The sequence below is a fragment of the Lolium perenne genome, chromosome 7 (genome assembly GCF_019359855.2).
Source record: "Lolium perenne isolate Kyuss_39 chromosome 7, Kyuss_2.0, whole genome shotgun sequence".
Lineage (NCBI taxonomy): Eukaryota > Viridiplantae > Streptophyta > Magnoliopsida > Poales > Poaceae > Lolium > Lolium perenne.
In genome coordinates, this window is record NC_067250.2 from 157,888,252 (window position 1) to 157,911,249 (window position 22,998).

General features: G+C 41.8%; 1 long non-coding RNA gene across 1 annotated transcript; it reads right to left on the minus strand.

Moving 5' to 3' along the window:
• Positions 1-227: 227 nt before the first annotated feature.
• On the minus strand, positions 228-750 carry LOC139833126 (uncharacterized). The gene is made up of 3 exons (XR_011748252.1): positions 682-750; positions 370-459; positions 228-289 (listed from the first exon to the last, which is right to left on the minus strand). It is a non-coding gene; the product is annotated as an uncharacterized lncRNA (long non-coding RNA).
• Positions 751-22,998: the final 22,248 nt, after the last annotated feature.

The following is a 22,998-nucleotide window of genomic DNA, read 5'->3' on the forward strand; positions in this document are numbered from 1 at the left end:
TTTGCCGTTTATGATTGACATAATTTACTATTGTATTAAAGAAGACAGCTTTATATTGTTTCATGTTCTATCTATGTTCTTTCATCAACAGGAACTTCACTGCCAAAAGATACTTTACCTCATTCCTTTGATGTGTACAAAGGCATCAAAGTACATATTCCACCTTCAGTTCTTCACAGAAAAAAATGAGAAATACAAGTATAACTTGCTCCATATTCTACTTTTACAATACTGCTGCAAATAAATGATGAACTGAATATCCATGTGCACTCAAGTATCCAGCTCAATCCTGCAATTCCATCAACAAGTTTTAGCTCTTGTGAAGCACTCTCAAATAGTTTTACGAAGTACATAGCTCTCAGTAATTACCATAAGTGTTCTAACCCATTTCAGTAGAACAGACAATCTCAAATCAGAGGGCAACTAACCATATGTGCATTCTTTCGTTCATTCATCAATCTGAATATACAAACTGGCTTGCATAAATTTACATACAATTTCACAATCCCTGTGCTAGATAAATGTACTGGTATAATGTTGGAAGAACTCAACACTTGAATTTATTTTTCTTAGAAAGGATTTAGCAGTACTTGTACTACATATCTAGTGCTACATTTTAGCATAATAACTCAACACCAATTTCATTGTGCAATTCATCCAAATCATCTGATGAGCCCTCACCTGGTGACATTTTCCGGTAGTACCTTCCTCAAGAGTATTACTCCCTCTCTTTCCATTTTTCAAAATCATTGGTGCTATTCGAGAATTTCTTCAGGTTCCCATCCCAAGAATTACGTTGGCAAATCATCTTTCTCGGACCCTTCCCTATGACAACAAAAGACTCAGCTAGCTTTTCAAAAAGATGAACACGTAACAGCTCCATATTCTGGTACCTACAGTTATCTTCCGAAGGAGCACAGGGAAGTGAAACAGGTCCACCAGATCACTCAAATAAACATGTAGGTTGACCCTTCAAACCTTGAATATCAGCAGGACAATCCCAGCATGACTGAGGTGGACATGCATCGGAGGTACCAGAGAAGGAAGTGTTGTTCTGTCAGTAACGCATCGTCTGGAAGCTCCCTGTACAGGCCGGTGGCGATCAGATCGGGTCGCCGGCGGCGAGCAGATCGGGAGGCCGGCGTCGAGTAGATCAGGATGCCGCCGGCGAGCTCCCGCACAGGCCGGCGGAAGTTCGGCCGGTACGGAGGCTGGGGCGAGCTCCTGTCCAGGAAGGCGTCGATCAGATCGGGATGCCGGGAGATGGGGTAGTCGGAGGTCAGGGGCTGTGGAGGCAACGCCACCGTGATAACCTGGCCGCATGGAGGTCTTGGCGAGGGATGTGGGGATGGCAGTCGCGGTCGAAGCTACCACCAGAGGCTGGGTTGGAGTTCATGGCGTGGGTTCCGTGCCCTGGATCGAGAGGATGGCAGCGGGAAAGAAGCTACAGGCGGTGGAGATGAGGATTGAGATGCTGGTGGCAGGGTGGCAGGGTCGGCGGTGGTGCTGTGGATCGAGGGGGCGTGGTGGAGATGGGGGCGATTGAGGGGGTGGCGGCGGGGGTCATGGGAGGAGTGGATGCCTGTCATGCGGGGAAGGGAACCCATGAAAACCAATAGAAAACCGGTGGGGAGTTAGTTGTTGACGGAAAAAAACCGGCGGTAGGGCGGGTAAGATGGATGACGAAAGGGTTGCTGCAGTGATGCTTGGCAGAATAGGGAACACCTTCCTCCTTTTTAAGTAGTGTAGATAGATGAATTGCTTTGATCTGTTGGTAGCTGAATTGTCTTGATTTGCTTATTGAATTTTGTCTTGAGCTACCCCTAAGAACAACACCTCTAGTAGTAAGACAAGCAACTCACCTAATAAAACATATGTATGTCTTAGGAAAATTGTTTTCCTTTTTCTACACCAAACCTCTCTACTTATGGCAACTTGAGTGTGCCATCTTGAAGTTCCTCTTGGTGTTCTAAATCTAGCTCAAATCATCCTTGAATCAAAACTTGGAATCATCTGCTCCTTATCATATCTTTCCCTTGCCATCTAAAGCAATGTACTTGGTCCTAAACCTACCATATCTTGAGCACTTCTCAACCATGTCCTTGCCTTGAACCAAATCACTCTTATGCTCATTTATACTTGTTAATTTTTTTAGGCTTCAAGGATTCCAATGTTTGGTAGTTGTTCTCTAAGCACCCTCAACTGTTATTGGTAGCATCAATGCATGGATCTCATCTATGCAATACCCTCTTCAACCTCCACGTCTGGCATGTTTCAGTCTATCCTTGCAGCTCTTTTATTCCCTTGATCTTGCACCCTATCCTTTGTTTCAACTCTAGATCACTTCCTTCACTTTTACCTCTTGTTTTATTCAAGTTTAATCTTTACAAAACCAAGAGTGGGAATGATGGGTACACTTCTCCCTAAATTAGTTTTCTTTCGCAAAAACCCTATTGTTTTTCCTTCTCTAGTTTTGATCACAAAACTACTTCTAGTTTTATTCAATCTTTTCAAGATATTTCTTCAAAGAAAACAAAGAACTGAAATGGGTTTTGTTTTTCATCCCATTTCTACCAAGTACTGATTTCTAAAACATTATTTTCTATTTTGCTTTCCTTCTTACAAAAAGGCTTGTTATGGTATCTATACCCTTTCTTGTTTATTTTAAGTTTGAGAAAACTCTACTTTACTTGAGAAAGTAAGTAGAACATTTTGAACTCCTATGTTCCAACTAGTTTTCTCTGAACATTTTCAAATTCCATTCCACTTGGGTTGATTTCCCAATTGCCCCTAGGCAATTGAGGTGTTTCATATACCTTTAAAATAAATCCTTTTCAAATGGCAACTCTTGCACATCTCGTGCACATCTCTGAACTACCACATTGTATCCTCTCATCCTCAAATTCTTGATCAAATGGGTGATCATTTGATACTTCCAAATGGACTCCCTTCAACTAAACCCTAGACTCAGGGAGTATATCCAACCACTCCCCAATTGATCTCTTATTTGAAGAGCAACTTATATTTCATCATACCCATCTCAATCCTCTATTATTTTCCATCATCACCTTGACATCATGAATTGATGATTTATGTCACCATATTCATCCTTGTAAGCATATGGTTACTTCACTCACCATCTCTCCTAGCCTTGCTCTATCACCATCACCACCATCATCTCTTGGACACATCTTTTATCAGGTTAGAATGCCACCACCATCTACTTAAGCACCATTGTGCATTAGTATCACTTTGTCTAGAATTCTATATCTCTTTAGGCCACCATTTTTGCATAATGTGATAAACCTTGGGTGTCATGCATGTGTGGCAATACTCTCTTGATGATCACATGTGCATGGCCACAAACTTGGCCGGCCATGCCATGCATGGCACACATGCATCATGTCTCTCCATCTCTCTCTCTCTCACATTATTATTCCACCTTGGGAAGACTCTCCTCCTTTGGCCCTTCCCAATGCCACTAATGAATTCAGCTTGGGTCAAATCCTTCTCCCACAAGCTAGCCTCCCAACTAACCAAATCAATGAAGAGGCTACCACCCGACCAACCCAATCAATGAGGAGGTAGCCAACCCCCTCTCCCTCTATATAAAGGAGCTTGGCCGGCCACCCCCTCCTCATTTGCTCTCACTTTTCCACTCTCCACTCCTTCCTCCACTCCCTCCCATCCCTCTCATACCTCTCTCCCACTAAAATTCTGCTCCTCCTAGCTACCTTGGCCGGCCATGGCCATGAAAAACTCTCCAAGATGAAGCTCTCCTCCTCCCTCAAGCTCCTCCTCTCCCTTGGTCACCATGAGAGCATCCCTCTCTCTCTTTCTCCCCTAACCATAGATGAATCCAGCTCTCCTTATTTTTTCCCCTCTCACAAGATTGGATCTTGATGCAGGTTCATGTTGAACCAAGCATGGAGAAGCTTCACCTATCCTCAGATCTGAAGTTCTTGACCAAAGTTCATCCAAATCCCTGCAGTAATTTCTTCTATCTTGATGTTTCAGATTCTGTACGAACTTGTAAAATCAGTCACAAATCGTGTATATCTCCAAATGGAGTGATTAAAAGTTCCACGGTTAGCTAATGAAAAGATATACAACTTGGCGTTGTTTTCATCCTCAAATTATTTACAGACTTTCCTCAGTAAATAAAGTTCTCAAAACATGCAGATTCACTGTTTGTTAGATTTGATTTGTTTTACAAAACATTTTTGAGCAAACTCAACTGTGGGTGAAAGCCCTCTCCAGTAGATTCAATTTCCGTTGGTCTCACCTCAAATGACCACATAAGATTGAAATGGTGCACAGATCAAGTTTCGGTCAGATATGACTTTGTCTGTTTAGACCAGGAGCTTGGAGATGAATTTGCGAGTGAAACCAATTGGATTAGAACCGTATTGTCAATACCTTTCCGATGCAACGGACCTTATATTTTTAGGATTTTTCTACGATTTTTGGCTTACAGATCTTGTTTTATGTACAGTCAGATTCAAGCAAAGTCCTAAAATTGTAGGATTAACCTTCTTGAGTGATTCCAATTGGGTTAGTCTTGTATTAGTATTGGCCATCTATGAAAAATACTTTTAGTCTCTGTTCATGTATATTGGTTACTGATATTAACATGTGTGTGCTATATGAGTTGTTGGTCCAAAAAAATTTGGTTTATTTAAAACCCTTGACCAACTGTTTTTGTTAGAATTGGGCAACCTTTATTTCATGCTTGCAAAACAAAACCTCTGCAACTTAACATTAGCTCTATTGTTTTGCTTAAGTTTCCAAATGATGTGGTATATGGTTTGCTTCCTATTTTGGATGTAGTGTTATGTGAGGAAACTAAATTACGAAAAACTAATTTCTACTTTTCCAAAAATGTTTGAAAATATAATATGAATGTTTTTGATGCCAAACTAATGAACTTGTTCTCTTTATGATGTTATCTACCAGGGGATAATTGGTTTATACCATGGTGATAACCGAGAGAGGCAATTGCTAAGTTGTGATGCACTCATACCTTTATTAGGTAAATAAATGGGGTTTTCTATATTAAAACTCTTAAAGTTGTTTTGTGGTATCTATAAGTCCTTAGTATGTTATTCCTTGGCTGCATGGTTTGTTGTTGATTGTTAAATGTTGTCTTGTTGATGCAATGTGATTGATTGTGTTCCTTTTATATTTTGTCGCGATAGATGCGGACAATTTCGAAGAAGAAGAAGTGGAATCGGATGAGGATATTATTTATTTTCTTGGAATTCTTATTGGATGGAGTTGAAGAAGTCCAGGGACAAATAAGCCAACCAAGGGAAGCCATCTATTGATCTCTGATCGTGATGTCTCATTTTGATGTCACCTTGTTGCTATCCTTAGCATCTTGATTCTTTGTGTGTTGATCTCCTTATTGTTGTCATGCATGCTTGGTCTCAAGCATGGTAATCTTAGTGGTCATATCTTATGGTTGTCATAGTAAGTGTTGGGATGCATGATGATCATGGTCATGCTATCCTATTTGTCGGCATACATGCTTATCCTAAGCATGCTAACTCTCTTGACAACTCACACTATACTCCTTTGTTAGTATAGTGGCAGTCACTTCATGAACTAGGTATACTCTCAAATTGAGATTGGTATGCCTAATCACCTTATGTATGCCTAATCACCTTACGTTTAAGATAAACCCTAGTTCTTAGTTGTTTGCTCTAGCAAAACTATTGAATCCCTACACCATATTGCTTGATATTGTGTAGATCCTGAAAAAGTCTTGTGTGATCTGCTGTTCCATTGGGAATTAGACGGTTGCAACTTACCGCTTCGTGGTCAGCGGCTACGTGCGCAAGTGTGTGGAGTTGCGAATATCTTGCAGGGTTGAGAGCTGTTGCATTGGCGACAGGGACCAATCGAGAGATCTCGTTGCGTCATACAAGTTATCTTCCACTTCATCGTCATGTATCTCCGCTGCCATCACCCCGTGATCATCATCACCACCGTTTCTTACTGAGAAGATCGGGCCACCCCATATCATACTCAATGAACACAACCCACTTAGCAAGACGCCTATGCAAAGTAGATTGGGCTTTCAGATATTTCAAAGCTTCATGATAAGAATGTATGATAATTTCTTTTAGCCACAAATAATGTTGCCAAACTTCAAGAACTCTAATTAAAGCATACAATTCTTTATCATATATTGGATAGTTCAACTTAGCACCAGAAAAGTTTCTCAGAAAAATATGCAATTGGGCATCAAATCGACTTTTCAATTTTCAATTTTCAATTCTTTATCATATATTGTAGAACACACGCAGCTATGTAGCTCTTTTTGCTTCTTTTCAATTTTCTCTTTTTTTTTGGTTTTCTGACACAACTCCTTGATAACACGGCCAACAGAAATATGCAAAGCACCGATGACCTAACGAGTAGCCTGTCGAGCGGTAAAACTAGTCTCTTCTGGGGAAGTTCCTAGTCACTTGATATCGAAAGGCTGTGTCTATGGTTTGGAACAAGCACACTGTACGCTATGTGGACTCGGAGTAACAAAAACTGATACCACAAGATAAAGTAACACAAGATGATAGAGTAAACTCAAACCCTAAAATACTAGATGGAAAGAAAAGAGACGCAAAAACAACTACGAAAAGCAACTATAACTTGAAATTAGTGCAATCTAAGGCTATGGAAAACCCTAACCCTAACTTTTTATGGCTTTTTATGGATAGGAAAAACACTCACAACTCAACTATGGGGTGGATTGTGGATGGCTTACCGAGGAAACCTGGAAATCTGATACCAAGATGATATGGGGTGGCCCGATCTTCTCAGTAAGCAACGGTGGTGATGATGATCACGGGGTGATGGCAGCGGAAATACACGACGATGAAGTGGAAGATAACTTGTATGACGCAATGAGATCTCTGGATTGGTCCCTGTCGCCAATGCAACAGCTCTCAACCCTGCAAGATATTCGCAACTCCACACACTTGCGCATGTAGCCGCCGACCACGAAGCGGTAAGTTGCAACCGTCTAATTTCCAATGGAACAGCAGATCACACAAGACTTTTTCAGGATCTACACAATATCAAGCAATATGGTGTAGGGATTCAATAGTTTTGCTAGAGCAAACAACTAAGAACTAGGGTTTATCTTAAACGTGGTTTAAACCAGCTAGGGGGGCGTCCTGGGCACTTATATAGGCGTCCGCGACGAGTTCTGGTTGAAAAGATACAAAAATAACCGACCCAGAATAGATCTGGTCGAGACAGACTCGGACGAATCCGGTCTGGAATCCGGTCAACCGGACCAGGGACCGGGTCGGCCGGTCTGGTGTCCGGTCAACCGGGTGGCAACCAGAAAGTTGCGAGGTTTTCCGGTTTTGATCCGGTACGATGCATTGCATCCGGTTGGCACCCGGTCAACCGGGCCAGGGACCGGACTGGCCGGTCTGGCGGCCGGTCTAACCGGTGCTGGATCGGCCTGGACGTCTTCTTCTCCTCTCGCGCATGCCTCCCGCTCCTCCCTCGCGCATCCATGAGATATCTTCATGTCCAGCTCCATGTCCAGCTTCACGTCCATCTTGACGTCCGTCTTCATGTCCAGCTGCTCCTCTCCTCCTCGTGCGATGCTCGTCTCCTCTTGATACCTGATGATACATAAGTAATAGGACGTAGGCAGTATAAAGTTCTCATCAATCAAAGTACCGTTTAGAAACAAGTTCACCTGTTGTTTAAGTAGCTTCGCACGAGCCCTTGTAATTGGTCCAATCTGAACTTCATTGGATTTGAGCTTCACAGCAGGTTCATCTTCATCTATTAATGACGGAGGTAGTGGTGTAGTAGGGATGTCCTCATCAGTATGCCAATTACTGTTGATCACCATCACTTCCATTAGTGTTGGTTGGGTTAGCACCACAAATCTGAAAGTATTTCCCCTCTTATGTTGTCAGCATACATGCTTACCTTAAGCAAGTATGAATTTTTTGATTCCACCATATCCACTACTTATTGGCATGATGACTATCATCACGGCCATATGGTGTCTTAGTTCCATCATGAAACTTTAGGTTGGGAACCCCTCAAGGTTTACCTTGTTGTAAAAGTTTTGAGAAAACATTGGGTGAGCCGACCTTACCTGAGTGTATGGTTTATGAAAGGAAAAGATCTTGACAAAGATGGTTGGAAAGAGGAAAGTGTGTGTGACTTGGGTTTTTGAGAAAAACGACACATGGTTCTTTGTATTCGCCCGGAACAACCAACCCGCGCAACCACACTACCCCAACGTGGGCACGGGGCTTAGCTTGTAGTTTGTTATTCTTAGCATGGGACACCGCACAACTATACAAGGGTAAGAGTACCCCTGAGTCCGGATTGTCGATGGTGGAGACAATAGTATAACGGGATGACTTCCGGGCTAAACATCCGGAAGACACTATGGGTCTCCTGACATGGTGGTGGAGTCACGCTCAAAGTGAGGTGAGCTGCCACGGTGCCGGGGAGGTACATACTCCATAGGGTAGGATCCCATGCTAAGTCGAATGGGCGAAAGGTTATGTTCGGGTATCCATCGTGGCATATGTTGTTATGCGGGGATGATGCCCACACAATAGGTATCCGGATAGTTGTGGGGAAAGTGTGCAAACTCTGCAGAGTCAAATCTATTCGAATAGCCGCGTCCGCGGTCATGGACAGTTGGGATGGCCGTTACCGAGCTGTGTCGAGTTTTGTTTTAGAAATGCATTACAAAGAAAGTGAGAAAGTGTTTGATGTGCCGAAATGGTACGGGAAAGGTTATGTCGACCATATGGAGATGGTCGAGGAAGAAAAATAAAAAGGGCTACTCCCATCCTAGTGTTTTATGTTGTGGAACTCTTTTGAAGTATCTTCTTCAATAAAGATATAGATATGTCATAGTTTATCTTTTGAAGTATCTTCTTCAACAAAGATATAGAGATGTCATAGAACTCTCTTAGTGTCCCCTTCAACTGCGATGTTGGGATGCTATATCCACAAGAGAAACTATTTCTCTTTCACATGCTATATCCCCAAGAGAAACTATTTCTCTTTCACATGCTATATCCACAAGAGAAACTATTTCTCTTTCACATTCTATATCCACAAGAGAAACTACTTCTCTTCCACATGCTATTTCCACAAGAGAAACTAGCTCTTCCCTCTTGTCATCTTAGTTTAGCATTTGTTATCTTACACTCTTGCAAACTACCTTCTTGATGGTTTGCGAGTACAATTCCAATGTACTCACGGCTTTGCCCCTGGCTATTTACTTGGCTAGACTTGGAGGAACACGACGGATGAAGAAGGAGTTGGCGACGTCTATGCGAGCTAGGAACGTCTTCCCAGTCAGCTGCATGTAGGGTTATGGCAGATGACTTGGGCTCTATGCTGATTGAAGTGATTCCGCGACTCTGATGATTAGATTAGGCCCTTCGAGGCTATTATGTAAAGATTGGTCATGTGACCACATTGTAATTTTCTTATTCCGTTTTGTAAAGGATGATGTAATTTGATATCAGTTCGGTTATGTGTTCACGGCGCACTGATCATGGAATCGTGAACTGTATACATAACGAGTATTTCGGACGTATAGTCCATGGTCCCCACACCGCATGTCATCCTCTCAGAACGGTAAATGTTTGTTTTCTTGGATTTTGTTTACCAAATGATTTTTGGCTTATTTTCTCTTTCGATCTCCTGCCGCCTTTAAAACGTTGAGGGCGCTGTTGGCTCATGGGTCCCCGATGTCAGCCTCACCGTACAAGAAACATGTGATATCTTGATTATTTTGCAGACAATAAACATTGTACTTCGCTCTGAGCTATTGCGAACGGATAAATTAAATCTTTTTTTCATAAATAAACTTATATGTCGAATCTCCTTGTTTTTTGTTTTTGCGAAGCATAGGACTTTCCTTTTTTTTGAGAAAAATCCGAACTTTCCTGTTTTGGAGTGGGCTGAAATTGTACGAGTCAAAAGCCCCAGCAGGATAGTTCGAAGGCCCAGACGTCCAGATGCAGCCCAATTGAAATCTTTCTTTTCTTGGATTTTTTTCACCCTTGATTTCTGGCTACTTCATTTTTCTTTTATGATGTGCCTCCTTGGAAACGTTGAGACCGCTGCTGCAAAATAGGACCCGCATGTCATCCTCTATGTACAATAAAGTTTCTTTTCTTGGATTATTTTTAGCTCCTGATATTTGGTCACTTGCATTTTTCTTTCGATCTCATGCCGACTTTGAAACGTTGAGGAAGCTGATGGCTCATGGGTCCCGCATGTCATCCTCTATGAACAATAAAAGTTTCCTTTGTTGGATTTATTTTTTACACCTAATTTCTGGCTATTTGCCTTTTTCTTTTGATCCCATGGCCCCTTTGAAACGATGACGACGCAGCTGGCAGGTCGGTCCCACATGTCATCCTCTATGTTCAATAAAGTTTCTTTTCTTGGATTATCTTTGGCTCCTGATATTTTGTCACTTGCATTTTTTTTTCGATCTCATGCCGCCTTTGAAACGTTGATTAAGCTGCTGGCTCATGGGTCCCGCATGTCATCCTCTATGAACAATAAAAGTTTCCTTTCTTGGAGTTATTTTCCACCCCTAATTTCTGGATACTTTCTTTTTCTTTTGATCTCCTGCCGCCTTTGAAACGTTGAGGATTCTGCTGGCTCATGGATCCCACATATCAGCCTCTATGAACAATAAACATTTCCTTTCTTGGAGTTATTTTGACCTCTAATTTCTGTCTATTTGCCTTTTTTAAAAATCATGTGTCGCCTTGGAAACGTTGAGGATGCTGCTGCCTCATGGGTCCCGCATGTTATCCTCTCAGAACGATAAATGTTTATTTTTTTTTATTTTTTCACCAACATATTTTTGTTTATTTTTTCTTTCAATCCTCTGCCGTCTTTAAAACGTTGACTACGCTTCTCGCTCATGGGTCCCCTATGTCAGCCTCCCCATACAAAAACATGTGATATCTTGATTATTTTGTAGACAATAAACAGTGTATTTCACTCTGAGCTATTGCAAACGGAAAAAATAAATCTTTATTTTTACATAAACAAACTTATATGTTGAATCTCCTTGTTTTTTTGTTTTTGCGAAGCATATGACTTTCCTATTTTGGAGTGGGCTGAAATTGTACGAGTCCAAAGGCGTCCAACATGATAGTTCGAAGGCCCAGACGGCCAGATGCAACCCAATTGAAATCTTTCTTTTCTGGGATTTTTTTGACCCCCTGATTTCTGGCTACTTCCTTCTTTTGTCATGTGCCGCCTTGGAAAGGTTGAGAACGCTGCTGCTAAATGGGACCCGCATGTCATCCTCTATGTACAATAAAAATTACTTTTCTTAGATTATTATATTTGGCTCTTGATATTTGGTCACTTGCCTTTTTATTTCGATCTCATGCCACCTTTGAAACGTTGAGGAACCTGCTGTCTCATGGGACCAGCATGTCATCCTCTAAGTACAATCAACTTTCTTTTTTTTGAGTTTATTTTTGACCCCCTAATTTCTGGCTACTTCCTTTTTCTTTTGATCCCCTGCCGCCTTTGAAACGTTGAGTATGCTGCTGCCTCATGGTCCCGCATGTCAGCCTCTCAGAACGATAAATATTTCTTCTCATGGATTTTTTTACCAACTGATTTTTGGTTTATTTTTTATTTCGATCCCCTGCCGCCTTTAAAACGTTGACGATGCTGCTGGCTCATGGGTCCCCGATGTCAGCCTCCCGGTACAAGAAACATGTGATATCTTCATTATTTTGCAGACAATAAACAGTGTATTTTGCTCTGATCTAGCAAACAGATAAATTAGATCTTTATTTTTACATAAACAAACTCATATGTTGAATCTCCTTGTTTTTTTTTGTTTTTGCGGAACATAGGACTTTCCTATTTTGGAGTGGGCTGAAATCGTACGAGTCAAAAGGTATCCAGTAGGATAGTTCGAAGACCCATATGGCCAGATGCAGCCATATTAAAATATTTCTTTTCTTGTATTTTTTTTACCCCATGATTTCTGCCTACATCCTTTTTCTTTTGGTCTTGTGCCGCCTTGGCAACGTCGAGACCGCTGCTGCAAAATGGGACCCGCATGTCATCCTCTATGGATAATAAAAGTTTCTTTCGTGGATTATTTTTGGCTCCTGATATTTTTCACTTGCCTTTTTCTTTCGATCTCATGCCAACTTTGAAACGTTGAGAATGCTACTGCAAAATGGGACCCGCATGTCATCTTCTATGTAATATTAATGTTTTTTCTTGGATTATTTTTGGGACCTGATATTTGTCACTTGCCTTTTTCTTTTGGTATCATGCCGCCTCTGAAACGTTGAGGAAGCTGCTGGCTCGTGGGTCCCGCAAGTCATCCTCTATGTAGAATAAAAGTTTGCTTTCTTGGAATTATTTTTACCCCTGATTTCTGGCTACTTCCTTTTTCTTTTGATCCCGTGCCGCCTTGGAAACGTAGAGACCGCTGCTGCAAAATGGGACCGGCATGTCATCGTTTATGTACAATAAAGTTTCTTTTCTTGGATTATTTTTGGCTCCTGATATTTGGTCACTTCCTTTTTCTTTCGATCCCATTCCCCTTGGAAACGTTAAGACCACTGTTGAAAAATGGGACCCGCATGTCCTACTCTATGTACAATAAAGTTTATTTTCTTGGATTATTTTTGGCTACTGATGTTTTGGCACTTGCCTTTTTCTTTCGATCTCATGCCGCCTTTGAAACGTTGAGACCGCTGCTGCAAAATGGGACCCATATGTCATCCTTTATGTACAATAAAAGTTTCTTTTCTTGGATTATTTTTTGCTCCTGATATTTGGTCACTTTACTTTTTCTTTCGATCTCATGCCGCCTCTGAAACATTGAGTAGGTAGCTGGCTCATGGGACCCGCATGTCATCCTCTATGTAAAATAAAGTTTCTTTTCTTGGATTTTTTTACCCCATGATTTTTGGTCACTTGCCTTTTTCTTTTGATCCTATGCCGCCTTTGAAATTGAGGAGGCTGCTGGCCCATGGGTCCCACATGTCAGCCTCTATGAACAATAAACATTTCCTTTGTTGGATTTATTTTTTACCCCTAATTTCTGGCTACTTGCCTTTTTATTTTGATCCCCTGCGGCCTTTGAAACGATGAGGACGATGCTGGCAGGTCGGTCCAACATGTCATCATCTATGAAGAATAAAAGTTTCTTTTGTTGGATTTACTTTTGCCCCTAATTTCTGGCTATTTTCCTTTTTTTTGTTTTCATCCTCTGCCGACTTTGAAATGATGAGGATGCTGCTGGCAGATCTGTCCCACATGTCAGCCTCTCTGAACTATAAATGTTTCCTTTCTATGATTTATTTTTACCCCTATTTTCGGGATACTTGCTGTTTTTTTGGATATCCTACCGCATTTGAAATGTTGAGGACGCTGCTGGCTCATGGATCCCACATGGCATCCTCTTTGGACGATAAACCTTCATTCTTGTTAATGATAGGTTTATCTGTATTATTTTTGCATACTAATACAAGCTCTTTCACTCCAAGATCTTGCAAGTTAATAGAATAAATCATGGAATTATTAGGATATGTTTTAAATTTCAAATCCACTTTATTAATTTTTAAAAATACCGTGATCCATGTGGGTATGGAGCGATCAATGATTTTCATATTGGCCATGAGCATTTTCAAAAATTGCAACCCAATAATTCAAAATAAATACAAACAACTTTTATGTAGTTCCGTGTTTTTGTTTTTTGCCAATCATAGGATCTGTGGTTCTTTAGAAAAGGGCCGACATTGCATGAGCAGAAAGGCCCATTTGTAGTTATTGGGCTTCGACAGCTGGAGCAAGTAGGCCAATAGCAAATACCATGTAGATGGTCGTTGGAACCCAAAAGTATTTGTTGCCTAGACTTAGATGCCAAACTTAGCCTTATTGACATGAACCTTGCTATGCACACGACAATTTCAGTCCAATCCGTGTACGAAACACAAGATCCAACCCTTCGTGTGAGGAAGCAGGTGGTAGCAAACCTCCAGATGCTCAATCGTACATACACATATCAGATAGAAGTTGTCGTATGTACATCAGTTCCGTATTGACATGTTTTTTCTTTGGTTCACATGTGGGGTCCGCATAGTCACCTAGGTCGCACATCTACTTCCTTGCTCGTAGTTGATGTACGTTTAGTGGCCTGCAGCAAGAATCACTGCCCCCCAGGGATGTACTTTACCCTTTAGCGGCGAAGAATAGGAATGGTCCTCTCATGAGTATGATCAACAAGAGGTGGCTATATTATAAAGGACGTACACACATTATAATTATAGTGCTGAAATAAAGTCAATCCTAAAACATCCATGCATGGGTTATAATATGAAGGCAACACGAAATACAAAAGCAGGGCAGTGTTCAAATAAACTGATTCAAACTATTACATACTAAAAATAGTGTACTACTTCTCAACACTTCAAGCATAATAAAACAGTATGTCAGTGTCTTTTTAAAGGTAACACCGAACGGGCAATGTTTAAAGCAGGCTTAAACCACATAGCCGCTTGTCGGACACTACCCCAACCATCTCTAGGAAGGCTGATAACTCCCACAGTCTCACCTTCATCTAGCTGGAGGTTGCAGCGCAAAATTTTATGGTATTGATTATGAAGAAACATCCGGTATGCTGTGTAGACGCAGTTTTTCCTCATGAATGGAACCAACGTGCCATCAGGAGCTTTGGATTCACGCTTCTTCAGGTTGGCAATGATCGGGCAATTGAGTCCGAGGAACAGAGAGTGGTCGCCGAGGCTGTTAACCTGCCTCCAAAGAAAGTCCCCTGCACGTGAAGTAGATATGGGATCCTGCTCAAAGACGTAGGTGGCAACAGGAGGATACTGCCGTAGCTGAAGCCCATTAGCAGCATAGGGAATGTCAGGAGGTACTTCAGCATTGGCAATCCCAATGTTGATTACTGTAAGGATGATCATCAATCGCTTGCCATCAGCAGATGGAGCGAGGAACCACGCGTACTGCTGATCATGCACCACCGGTGGCGGGATTACAAACGGGAGCATCAGGTTTTTTGCAATATTAGAAATGGAGACGAATAGGGTGTTACTGGCAACCATATTCAAACAGCAGCATTGTTCAGCATTCATGCTCACAGTATAAATACGACTATGTAAGCTAAGGACATTGGTCATTCATGTGTTCAAATTGAGTGTCCAATATCAGTTAAATCCCACGAAACTAGTCTTAACTTCGCCAAAACTAGACACTAGTTAGTGTATACACAGTTATATACTACCTCTGTCCCACCGAAAGTGTCTGAGATTTATTCAAATTCAGATGTATCTAGACAGTGAAAGCATATAGATACATTCAAATTTTGACAAATATATATCATCTTAAGTTTAAGTCTTGTGCTGTAGTTAATTCCCTTTGTCTTAAGTGATCTATTAGAGAGCTTCCCTGTGACCACCCGAATGGAAAGAAATGTTGAACTGTATAAGTGGATTGCCTAGACCTTTCCATCAGTTCAGACTTTTGGTTGCGTTGGCTAGTCCATGAAGCTTCGCATGGTGTCAGAGCCAGGGTCTCGAGTTCGAGTCCTGGCTTTCGCAATTTATCCTAAAATTGTTGTTGCCCCCTCGGAGTCCACGTATATGCCTCTTGAGCTATACCTCTGAGTCTTTCCACGTGTTGACTTGTCTCCCATCACACGTGAGGGGGATGTTGAATTGTATAAGTGGATTGCCGCCCTTGCGATCAGTTCGGACTTTTGGTTGTGTTGGTAGTGCATGAAGCTTGACAAGAAAGAAATGCTCTTTGTAGCTAACCCCAAGTCTGGTAACATTTGCAAAATAGGTATCAGATGCAACTATCCATTCAGTAGAAGAATTTGCATTTTAGAGTTGAAGGTTCATAATCTCTTCTCTACTATTAGTAGTAAAGGGTACACATGGTATTTGTTTACCTCATTTTTGCATTCTAAAAAAGGTACTCTATATGGTTGTGCTAAGTTAAACTGATTTAAGCATGTTCAAGTTTATCGAAAATTATACTACCAACATCTAAAACATCAATATAGGTTTATATTTACAAAGATATTTAGATTTTCTTTTCTCGAACACATGCCTAGTCATGCATCATTATATATTAGAGAAAACCGCTGAGAAGGCGGGAGCATACAGGGTTGTAGCAAGGCCACAAAAAACTGAGAAAGCAAAAAGAAAGAACTATACAGGGGACTACAGGTAGCTAACTTTGTTACGCCTGCAGGCGCTAATTCTTATATATATATATATATATATATATATATATATATATATATGCAAAATAGTGTGCTACCATGGTGGCTAGCTGTGCACACCATGGTAGCCATCAGATATACCACATATGCCACTAGATGTACACTTGAGAGCATAGATTACTAACGGTAGTACTTGACGGCGTCTCCACAGCAGCTGTCCGGGAGCACATTTTTTAAACTGTGAATCCACTCCCACTACCATCAATACAGTTTACAATACACATACTGTTCAGCTACTTTGGTAAAAAAATCTATCAACTATCTGAATTGATTTGACCTCCAAGTGTGCCTACTGCATCGAGGCGCTCCACGGCCGTGTCCTCCTCGCAGCGCACGACCAAGCCCCGCGTCTCCATCTCCTCGGGGCCGGCGGCGCGTTTGCAGAGGCCGGTTTCCGGTGCGCGTGGGTGCTCACGGAGGCGTCGAGGTCCGTCGTCACGATGCCGGCCTCCGGGGCGCTGGGTGTGGCGGTGGCGGACATGGACGCGGCCGTGCGCTTGCTGCAGAGCGAGGTCAGGGCGCTCCCGTCCAAGCTGCTTCTCCTGACCATTAATGGTATCCATCCAGCCGGAGTTGGGCTTCCCCGACGCCATGCTCCCATCTATTACATGTTTCTCCATATTGCTTAACTTTTGGATGCACGACCCTTATCTGCTCTTCTTTCTGATTTTTTTTGGCTCACAAAGATTCTTCAAACAGGGACAGAAAGACACGGAATTCCTTGCAAGTTCTTTGCTTTCAGAAAGGTACACTAAAGCGATTTGATTTTGTCTTCCATCTTCTCTCTCTCTCTCTCAGATTCATTCATTATCTGAACTGATTCTTTGGTTCTGAAAGAAATTTGGTTTATGATCTCTTCCATTTATTGAAGATTGTTCACCGATATAAATAAAGAACTGTTTGATCTGCATGTAGGTACATCCAATCAAGGGTTTTTCCCCGATCTCTAGAAAATACCGATGGGCATGTATTACCCGTTCGCAAAACGCCAGTCCAAATACCGGCTAAGATTTTCCAAAAAAAAACTTAAAATTTATGTAAAATATATCAAAGGTCATCAAATTTTACACAAATTTTGGTAAACACCGGCCGGTGCTTTGTTACACCGGTAGGTACCCAAAAAAACCGGTTATCCGTAAGATTACAGCCAAGAACTAAAACTCTGCATCAGATTGATCAGATTTTACACATAATAATTATTAATAGCATCACTATGAATATGGAAGATTTATATTAAAATTTAAGCTACGCATGTAATTACAAACGATTTTCTTCTATTTTTCTGTTTCTACGTTAACATTTGAGATACTTGTTAATTACATCCATATTCTGTAGTGGCATAGAGTTACTAATTCAGGAATTCATTCACATACGGAGTATACTATGTATGTTGATGACTGATTAGTACTAATTCATTGCAAGCAATGGTTCATTCATATTCAGATAAAGGATGTGATCGTTAAGTCATATACTTATGAAAGTCCTTATGCATCTCTCTGATGCAGATGGCGGGGGTCTCTCATCCTCCTTTTGGAGCAAAAATCAATTAGTTATATATGAAACAATGGGTGTAAAAGGTTATCAAAAAGGGTGCCTTCACAGTGCTACGTTATCTTTTGAGATACTGGTTAATTAAATCCATATTCTGCAGTGGCATAGAGTTACTAATTCAGGAATGCAATCACATACTGAGCATACTATGTTTGTTGGTGACTAATTCGTACTAATTCATTCCAAGCAACGGTTCATTCATGTTCAGCAAAAGGGGGAGTGATCATTAAGTCATTTATGAAAGGTAAAATATAACAAGGTAGTTCATGAATAACTTCACTGATTAAGGCAGTGTATCATGCAATGCAACATAAGGACTGAAAAAATACCATTTGCGGTGTCCCAGAAGTACGTGGAGCCATCAGTTTCGTCCACCGCAAAAACGTGGCCACCGAGTTCAATGGCATCACAGTACTTTGGATAATCAGATGCAGGTGTAAGGGCCTCCATCATTCTCCAGTCGCCACCCCCTTCAAGGTAGAAAATCCTTTTGTCGAACAAGGTGATGAGCTTGTAATCTACATACCTCCCACCTTTTGTGGGCACTTGGCAGATTACAATCTTCAAAAAATTAATTACTGGACCCCAGGAAACATCGTATGCAGCAGCAGGTTGATATGAAACACTAGTATGACCAATCTTCGAAGCAGGTAGGGATGGAAGGGAGATATGTCGCTCGGTGTAGATGTTCACGAGCCACCACTGGCACCCATGATGATCGGCGGCGGCGATCCAGTCGCCGTTCGCGCCAAGCCATTTTCTGTCGTGCATGAACGGCAGGGCGATAGAACGGCGAGGATGGTCGAGGGGCACCAGGTTGTACACGGTATCATGCAGACGAGATGCTCTCGCCACGTCCCAGTGTTCATCGAACCAATAAGCAGGCGGAGGCATCAGCAGGCAGGGTTCATCCCAATGGTGCATCTTACCTTCATCCTTGCTGATCCGGTCGTAGAGCTCCCTGGAACATGCGGCAAGTCGGACGGTGCAGGTAACGTCCAGATGCGCAGCGATGAGGTCGATGTTGTCGCCGGTGAGAGCCTCCCAGTGGCCTTCCCCGCCGCCCCGGTAAAGCCTATAATAATTCATCACGTGAAGATGGATTTAGGTGGATGGCGGATGCAACTGCGCTTGTTGTTTTCGGAGGAGAGGGCGAGCGCTATGGAAGGAACGATGCGACGCGCGGCCGGCTAGGGTGAGGAGAGAAAGGTATAGTACTAGTGATGCAGCATGGTGGGGATCGAGATCCTGCGCGTGATACTGGGAGGGTGAAGAATAAGATGATAGACATGCAAGGGGCAAAAACTAGGGATACAGATCAGGTGACATGCACCTTTCGCATGTCACCGTGTGACATGCGGTCTAAATTCAAATTTAAACATTGCGAAAAAATCTGAAAAAAATCATGCATGTTCACAACACATATTAAGATAACCCCTAAAAATTTCAGATCAAATTCGAAACATACATCGAGAAAAAAAAGAGAAATCTGTCATGAATAGTTCCTGAATTCAAATCTGAGTTTCTCTTTTTTGTTTCTTGATGTATGTTTCGAATTTTGATCTGAAATTTTTTGGGGTTATCTTAATATATGCTGTGAACATGCATGTTTTTTTCAGATTTTTTCGTAGTGTTTAAATTTGAATTTAGACCGCATGTCACACGGTGACATGCAAAAGGTGCATGTCACCTCATATTTGTCCAAAAACTAGGTAGTACTCTAGGCTCCTGCTGCGACTGGGCGCCGATTTGACTGTTAGTAGACTAGCACGCCACCCATCTATAAAATTGCGACGACGTTTGGTGCAGTGGTGTCTCATCACATCAAGTTGACCAGAGAGGTTTTTTTTACAGTTTCCATTTCGATATATTTTTCGCCAATAATCGTAGTTCTCTATGCCAGAGACACGTACCTTAACACGTGGGCAGCATGCAACCGCGCGAGCACCAAAATGAAATGAGAGATGTTTTAGAGAAGAACTTCATTTTCAATGCCTTTCCTACCTTGGTTTGGAAACCGGACAGAGCTTCAGTGACTTGATGCTTCCAAGATACATTGTGACTATGTGCCACCATCTACAATCCATTTGAGATCCAACATTCCAAACTCCCCTTAGTTCGAAGCTAAAAAAGAAAAACTATTCAGAAACTTTTGAAAAAAATCCAGTAATATGTAGATGCCTTGTTTTAAAATCTATGAATATTTCATCCCATTCGGACAACTAGCTTGTGATTAAATAGCTTCTTACGTATTTGAGCACTAGTTTAAATTAAATATATATTTGCTCACAAACCTATGATTCAAATCGAATGAAACTTCACCAAAATATAAATCGAAATATGCATGACTTACTGGAAGTTTTTCAAATTTTTCATGGTCCTTGGGGTCCTCCAAAGTGCAAGATTTTTTTTCTTGCTTGGTCCTTCAAAACCGAGTTTGGATGGTGGCAAGACTTGCACAAAGAGGATGTCAAAATTTTGGCCTTTGTGAACTTTGCAATCAACATCAAGTGTCGGACTCCCGAGAAAAAAATAAGAGTTGGCGCCCACCTTTCTTTGAACCGTTGGTTCTCAATCCGAGGGTGGTCCAACTAGCTAACAAAATTGGCTTGGTATTCATGGTCTTGAGCAAACGATTTGGCATGGCTTTCAATCGGTATGAGAGGTGATGTATGGAGGTGATTCATATGAGAGGGCAATAAAGAAATGTTTTGTCCTCCTCGCAAAGCTAGTCTATTTGGAAAGAAATGAATAATTGGTTTTTCGCAACGTTGCATGATACTAATTCATGATACTATGCATTGTAGGTGTTGTATCATAAACAAGTATCATATGTATGATACTAGTCTATGATACTTCCCATTGTGACTAGTCTAAGTGCTTTTGCACCATGAACACTAGCTATGCACAGACCTACAAAACACTTCTCCATCATTCTACTATTCACACTTTCTTTTTCTAATAGAACTACCATTGTTTTTAATATAATCTTGTGACGAGAGTATATATTTATAAATAGTCATTCATGTTTCACATAAGCTCAAAGAGGGGTACTTAATTACGAGAGATATCTTTCAACTAATACATTGTAGGAGTACTTTAATTATCTGAGCTATCGTGCGAAATGCTTACTAGAATGAGTACAAAAGGTGTTTGATAACATTACAGGCCACACACCCAATGTAGCCTGCATTGTAGGAGCATTACATCAATTTAACAACTACGCAGGAGTAGCCTAGGTAGAGATAACAGGCAAAGGAAATAGTTCAACAGATGGTACAACACAACTACGGAAAGGGAGTAGCCTAGGTAGAGATAAACATGCAAATGAAATAGTTCAACAGATACAAATCTTGCATTACAACACGAGTATTACATAAAGTACATCAGCCCTTCTTTCTGGACCTGTGACGCGAAGGCAGGTTCCATTGCCGGGCGTTGGCGAAGCTTGGGATGAACCACAACGGAACATGCCGCCATGTCCATTTAATGTTGGTTTGGAAACCAACAGTACAGTCTTCAGAATTCAAACTGAAGCGGCAAATTTCTAGACAAGGGGGATATGCAAGGCATACTGCATGGTGCAATGTGTAAATAGAGTTGCTTCTCGCCATATTTGGACGGTCATGTTCTGCCCCGTCTTCTACAGGAATGATAATCGGATAGTTCACTCCAAGGAAGAGAGAATATGATCCAAGGGAAATAATCCTCCTCCATGGCCTCGGTGGCATCAACCGACTGGTGTCCATGTTGTACACCTCGTAGCCAAGTAAACCCTTACCATACCCGCGAATAGTGCGACCATGACGACCCTCAGAGGTAGCAGCAGCAGGTAAAATCCAAAACAGTCCAGTATAATCCCGCCCATCAGTAACGCCCAAGGTATGGACCAGAAAAAGTCTAGAACCATCAGGAGATCGTGCTAACCACCAGGAGCCAAGATTGTACGGACCTTGTTCATCAAGTTCTGGAGGAATAGGTGCCGTGCTGATCAACAAAGGACCTTGCAAAGGAAAGCACAGCTTGAAGTCAGTTCAGCAAAACTTGATTAGTTGATTACATACATGAATAATGATAGTAGCTAAAATACTGCCTCCGATCCAAATTAATTGACTCAACTGGATGTGTCTAGCTAGATATGCACAAATTAATTGAATCAAGTTTGTGTAGCTAGATGCTCTCGCTAGACAAAGCTGTATCAATTTGATTTGGATCGGAGGGAGTACTTTATTTTGACTCAAAGGCATATCGCTGCTGATTTTGATTGAATATAGAGGGGGAAAGGTACAGGCATGACACAAAAACTGCACAACAAATAGAAAAAGGCTAAAGCTAAATCTGCAACTAGTAGCTAATAGCGAAAACACATCATATGAGATCAGAAAATTACCCCAAGAAAGTTGATTCCATGCATAAACTTTGCCTGTCTAAGTTACAGCAAATACAATACCCTTGTGGATGATTGCATCGGAGTAGCCGAACGCTAAGAACTGGTTGTCAAGAACTGTCCATGTGCTAGAAGCACAGTGAAGGACTGCAATTGCCGCGTTGAAGATGGCAAGAACAGAGAAACTAGTATAATTTGAAGCAGCTGCTTGACCTCGGCAAATAGCTATCTTTAGCAGTTGAAGATGTTGATCATTAGACTCGAACACAAGTTTATCCGGGGTGGATTTAAACTCACGTGTTGGTGGTAGAGGAATCCGGCGACCGGTGTACATATTGACAAGCTCCCAATTCCAGGGGAAGCCAAGAAGCGCGATCCAATCTCCATTCGCGCCTGCCCACATGCCCGTACCACCATCTGGAATCACGGCATCGGAAGAGATCCTGTCCAGCGGCGTCACTTGGCACAAGGTACCCTTGCGCTCTTTCGAATCCTGCTGCTTGCCCTTTTGCGCACCTGCTGCTTGAACTTGACACGGCAGAAGGGATTGTGCGCGGATGGTACCCGAGTTTGGTGAGTATGAAGAACACAGGGCAAGCCAAACGGTTGAGATGCAGGCAGAGCTACACTTTGTGTTGCTGAATCATGATAAAACTTGCATGAACCGACGAGGCTTGCGGCGGTGATGACATCGCATCGGGATGCAATTTCTTCAAAGGGGCCATCAGCAAGCACCCAAGAA